Genomic DNA, 6,589 nt, shown 5'->3' on the forward strand with positions numbered 1-6,589 from the left:
TTTGTTTTTGCTTTGTCACCCCGAGTGGGACGGGTATGCCCAGGCGTGGGTCCCGTGCCTGCTGGGCCTAGAGACCCAAGCTACTCCTCACTGATGAGCCCCAACAAGGGCTAAACATGTTTGGGGATGCTTGTGGTCTCGTGCAGAAGGGATGTGGCCTAGCAGTTCGGGCTGGACTGCCCCTTTTGGGGTGGGGCCAAGCCTGATTTGCATATGGTCTTTCCCCTTCTGTAATGGCTTGGCAGGCGAAGAACAGTGGTCTGGAGGGTTGCCCAGAGCATTGACAGTGGTTAAGATTCATTCTAAACCTTCCCGCCATCACCTCTTTGTTTTTGCTTTGTCACCCCGAGTGGGACGGGTATGCCCAGACGTGGGTCCCGTGCCTGCTGGGCCTAGAGACCCAAGCTACTCCTCACTCATGAGCCCCAACAAGGGCGAAACATGTTTGGGGATGCTTGTGGTCTCGTGGAGAAGGGATGTGGCCTAGCAGTTCGGGCTGGACTGCCCCTTTTGGGGTGGGGCCAAGCCTGATTTGCATATGGTCTTTCCCCTTCTGTAATGGCTTGGCAGGCGAAGAACGGTGGTCTGGTTGGTTGCCCAGAGCATTGCCAGTGGTTAAGATTCATTCTAAACCTTCCCGCCATCACCTCTTTGTTTTTGCTTTGTCACCCCGAGTGGGACGGGTATGCCCAGACGTGGGTCCCGTGCCTGCTGGGCCTAGAGACCCAAGCTACTCCTCACTGATGAGCCCCAACAAGGGCAAAACATGTTTGGGGATGCTTGTGGTCTCGTGCAGAAGGGATGTGGCCTAGCAGTTCGGGCTGGACTGCCCCTTTTGGGGTGGGGCCAAGCCTGATTTGCATATGGTCTTTCCCCTTCTGTAATGGCTTGGCAGGCGAAAGAACGGTGGTCTGGAGGGTTGCCCAGAGCATTGCCAGTGGTTAAGATTCATTCTAAACCTTCCCGCCATCACCTCTTTGTTTTTGCGTTGTTACAGTCATTGCCATTCATTTTTTCACTATTGACACCCCTCCCCCACCCTCTTTCCTTTACTGTTCCCATAGGTTCCTGCTAAGGAATCTCTAACAGGCCAAGTTGTGCCTTATATACCTCTTGTAAGCTACTGACTTCCATCTCATCAACTTCATGATGTCCCCCTCTCGCATTCCGAGTCTGATTGCAGTTGTGGCAGCCCCGATTCTTAAAGTGTGCGGGGCGAAACCTAGCCCTCCCAGTCCTATTGCTCTGATGCTTTTCAGAAATATTGCCCCAAATTGGAACTTAGAGGCACAGGACCCATCCTGGTGCCTAAACAAGGGGCCAGCCATGTTGCCCCTGATTGCTATGAAATCTCCAAGTGCCGCTACCGGACAGATTATTCTATTCCCATTCCTTGCTAGGTTCACCACCACCCGCAAAATGGATGTCGGATAAGGCTAGCCCCCCTGATGCGTCGGATTTGGCAGCGCCTACCAACTCTCCCAGCCTGAATGCCCCATAGAAGGCCGTGACAAAAGCCAACCTAAAGAGCGTGCTCTTGTAACAATTTCTACATACTCGCCTTAGCGCCTGGACCAATTTGTCCAGTTTCTGTGGGTGCAGCGGGCAATGCAAGTCCGCTAGCTCGTTCCTCATGCTCCCCCAACCTGTTAACACCTTCTTTACTGCAAAGTCGTATGTTGGACCCACTTCTCCTAGCAACCCGGCCAAGAACCTGATAGCTGCCACCTTTACCTTTGCTGCCCCAGTTGACACCCCTGTGCCATATAGGCATCCCAGGAAAGCTATCAATGAATCCCTGTTAAACATTTCTTCTCTCCCCTCTTCCTCACAGTCATGCTTTCTCATAAGCTGTTTTAGTCTGCCTGGCCAGAGATCCCATGATCATGGGTGCTAGGTTGGGGCACCAGGACTCCAAAGTTTTCCGGGCAAGGGTGCCATCGTCATTTCTGCCTGTGGCAACAACCTATGTAATTTCTGCATCTTAAAACAAGATAATGCATCAGAAGCGTTATTGAGTACTCCCGGAACATGCTTAGACTGAAAATGAACTCCCCTTTGGAGACACACCAGCACCATATGCTTCAGAAGTCTGAGCACGATGGGCACAATGTGCTCTGATTGTTGATTGCCATCACCACTGACATGCTGTCAGACCAGAATACTACTTGCTTCCATCAGAGTTCCTCCCCCCAGATTGCCAATGCCACCACGATAGGGAATAGTTCCAGAAAAGTGATATTTCCTACTCCTTCGGCCAGCTGCCGTTGCACCAACTAATTCCCCAGATGGCCCAAAAACCAAGGCTCCCTGCCGCAACTGTATACAGCCCAATCTCCTGGTTAGGTTGCGCTTTCCCAGGCCACACCTGCAGAACATTGAACTCTGCTAGAAAACTGTCCCACACTCTGAGGTCCCCTTTGACTGAAGCTGATACCCTGATATGGTGATGCTTTTCTGTGATTCCTGACATTGCCCCTGCAATCGCCTGTGAGAATGGATGCCGCATCGAGATAATCCTCAGTGCGAAGTTCTGCTGCCCAACTTGGCGCTGCAGCTGGGCCAGAGTCACTTTTTTGGCCTTTAGGCATACATACAATGATTCCTGAAATTGTGCCACCTTCTTAGCTGGGAGGCAGCAAGTGCCCTGTTCTGAATCAATTTCAATCCCCAAAAATGTGATGGTGGACCATGGGCCCATGTTTATCCTGCACCAATGGTACCCCTAGCTGTTTTGTTATCTTCTGTAAAGCTCCTAGTGCGTCCCCACACTGCTGTGATCGAGGAGGGCCCAAAAAGAGGAAGTCGTCTAAGTAATGCACTATCTTTGCCCCCTTAAACTCTTTCTTTGTGACCCATTCTAAGAATGAGCTGAATGCCTCGAATGTACTGCACGATATGGAGCACCCCATTGGTAAGCAATTGTCAAAATAAAATGTTCCTCCTGCCTGGAATCCTAGAAGCCGGTAATTGTCATGGAGAACCGGCAGCAGTCTCAATGCTGATTCCATATCTGGTTTCACTAACAAAGCTCCCTTTCCCATTTCCCTAAGTTGACCCAGGGCGTCATCAAATGATGCATACCTTACGGAGCATATATCTTCATGAATTGCGTCCTTTACTGATGCCCCTTTTGGGAAGGACAAGTTGTGAATCATCCTGAACTTTCCTTCCTCCTTCTTGGGCACAATCCCTACCGGGGAGAAAATAAATGATGGGGGCAGATGGGTCCCGAAACAGCCCCCCCGATCCTCCCCAATTTTCTTTCCTTCTCAATATTTTCCATCAGCACCATGCTATTGCTTGTTTTTTGGCACTTATGGTGGTATCAGCCCCTCTACTGGGATGCAGAATCCCTCAGTGAAACCCCACACCAGTAAGTACACCACCTCTCTCCTAGGGTAGTTAACCCATAATCAGAGTATAACCTCCTGACTGGTGCGGGCAGCAGGGGCACCCATGGAGGTGTCTCACGCACTTTTCTTGAACTCCCTGTCCCGCCCCTTCTTATTACATCTCTGCTTAGGGTGTCACACTGCCCTTGTGCATGTCTTAGAATTGTATGCCCAGCATGTTACCCTTTTCTCACCCTACATCCCCCTTGTGGGGGGGTCCGACACGACTGCCCCAGCTTTTGCGTCTGACCCCCTTCCGTCCAGGCCCTCTGTGACCTTCCTCCTGTTGTCTGACCATGGTGCAACTAGCCCATAAATCCATAGTCCTGGTCCCCCAATCAGGCTGCATGCTTCCTGCTTTGGACTTCCTGAATCTTTCATCATATTGCAACCATGCACCAAAGGTGCATTCGCAATACATCGTCATTATCAGATGCAAATATGAGAAACAAATTTGGTGCAACTCCAGGTATTTCTCCACCATTACTGCCGCGAATATCACAAAACCTGTTGTCCAATTTACAATAGATTTTTCCACCTGCACCTTTTGTCCTTACTCTCCCCTTTTTCCTCCCTCACCTCCTCCATGTATAGTTTTATAATGAAAATATATCAACAAATGTATCCTTCAATATTTCCTTAATTCTTCTGGTATGTGCCATGTTAGCATACCTGAAGGGTTACTGATGGTAGCCGCTGGTGCCCTCACATCTCCCACTGCCTTGCCTGCTGACGCCGTCCCCAGTAGGCTTGCCAGTCCCGCCATGCCCACCAGTTGTTTAATACCCTGGGTTAGACTGCCCACATTACATACTGGCGGGTTTGATGTTCATGTTGCCATCCCTTGTCCCCTGCCCAGCATGCCCTGCGCCCCCTCTTCCCCATTTCCAGTCTGATGCTCCCCGGACCTGATGCCCACTGCCCTGTTGCTGGCTGCCCATGCCCAACTGCTTGGCCCTGCACTCTGCCCCATGTGTCCAGGCCGGCCCTAACATGCCCATGGACCTCAATCTGCCCTGTCCCCTGGTTACTGGTGGCGCCTCCTACTGCTGTCACTTGTGATACCTCCTGCTGCCCAGCTGAGATGATGCCAATTGACCTCCCTTCTCTTGGGTCCCCTCCTGCCCCTCCCAGTGCCCCTCTCCCTTAACCCGGCAGCGTTCTCTGCACCCCTTGAGACACTGCTGCACTCCCTGCACCTGTACAGGTGTCTATTGTGCTTGATGCCCCCTCTGCTGAGGAAACCCCTGCTGACACTTGGGCTGCGTCAGGCACCACTCTTTCCTCCCTGGCTGTTTCCCCACCTTTCATTTTCTTATCTGGTGGGAATGCGGCCATTGGGGCTACATTTTGTCTTCTCTGCCTGTTTGCCACCCCAACCCATTCTATCCCCTCCTGCTGCTGGCCATCCATGCTCTCTGTTCCTCCGTCGGTCAGACGTGCCATTACTAAGTCAATGCCCTTATCCTGTAGTAGAGCGAACAGTGCCGCCACTTTCGCTGGGTCCATCTTTTCTTCGTTCCCAGTCCTCCTACTTATTTCTTTCCTTCCCAACCTCTTCAGCTTTCTCCTTTTCCCTTGTGCCTTTAGCGCCCCAGACTTAGCCCTAACCCCTTAGCTAGATGGCACCCCCATAGTATGCTCAGCCACGAGGATAACTCTTTCCCCCTCCCGAACTGGCAACTCGTGCGCCTCAGGTGTTTTGCACCCCCTGTTTAACCCCTAGTTACCAATTCATTTTGATTTAGGTGTTGTTGAAACCCAATTGTTCTGATGTCTAAACCCTTGCCGCTGTACTCTAAATAAATCACTCAGTATTCAGGTTTTTTCGAAAACACAGTTTTCCTGATGTAAAAGCACCTTACCACTGCACACTACAAAATGTCTGCTTACTAAACAATCACCAGTCAGGCGCTTTGTAACACAATTCCCCTGACATCTCAGCGCCTTACAACCTTACACTAAATTGCATGCTGAATCAATCAATCACCAATCGAGCGTGTTGAGTCTTAATTATTGCCTTTAGCATAATCCCTGCACAAGTGCATACTGAATTTAGGGCAAATAACACCAATGTCCCTCCTGAGCGACATGATCGCAATCACCACGCTGTTAAACTGCATGTAAATAATGATCCTTTTCACTGCAGCGGCCCGCTTGGCGTTGGCATGCCGCTAGCTCTCTCCCCTCTGCCCTGTTTGCCAGCCTGCCAGGTTTATTTTGGCCTCCCACTCTCATATGTGGTCCAACACCGCAATTGTGCGGTTTATAATTTGTACAAGATGCTGCTGCACCTGCAAAACATATATAACCCTTTTGTTTCACCCAGTCGGCCCGTTTCTCATCGCCGCCCTTACAACCCAGGCAGTCTACCGCTCTGACCCGCTCCTCTCTGGCACTCCCTCAGGTTCCATCTCCCCCACTTCCGCCCGGCACCCTGACCAGGGAACAAACCCCCACCCACACAGCCCGCACAGCGTACCGATTCCTCTTCCCACTATCCAATCCCAACCTGGCGTGCCGACCAAGAGAGAGCCCACCCAGCCACACCCAACCTCCTTACCTGCACCACTGGAGTCTGGCGAGCCCGGGGCCAGATCCTAGCAACAGCAAACAGGATTACAGTGTGAACAGCAGCCTGCGGCCCACAGGGATCCCAGGAGCAGCCAGGCATGTCCCCCCTTGGCGACACCCCTTTGCATTGTCCAAACTGCAGGAGCTGAGCAATCAGGAAGCAAAACTTGTTTTGAGAGTGCAGCAGGGGTTCCCCCCAGCTATGTAGGTGGTACAGGTAGCGAGGAGGGTCCAGGAGATCCACAGGCTGATCGGCAGGTCATGCAGTCGAAAGTGGAGGAGCTGCTGTTACCCCTACACTTTCAGACCCTTATTAATGGCGCCTTTTGGCGCTGTTGTCGAAGCACCTGTGGATCCTCTCTTTGTCCTGACCAGCTTCCGGTGGCTGCTACTGCTGCCACTCCCTCTCCAGTCTTCCTGGCGCCTCCCGCGCCGCCTAACCTGCGGCCCCTCCATTGGAGGGGGGGCTTGCCGCTCACCTTCATTCTTGAATTCTTATCAAAGAACGAAGCCTGATACATTTTAGGAAATCAAGTCTTATTGGTCCGAACAAGCACTGAAATTGAATCCAAGACCTGTCAAATAACCTATTATGATAACTTTGGGAACTGAAGCGTTAT

This window comes from Ambystoma mexicanum, chromosome 6q (assembly GCF_040938575.1).
Source record: "Ambystoma mexicanum isolate Mex_15411 chromosome 6q, UKY_AmexF1_1, whole genome shotgun sequence".
Classification (NCBI taxonomy): Eukaryota; Metazoa; Chordata; class Amphibia; order Caudata; family Ambystomatidae; genus Ambystoma; species Ambystoma mexicanum.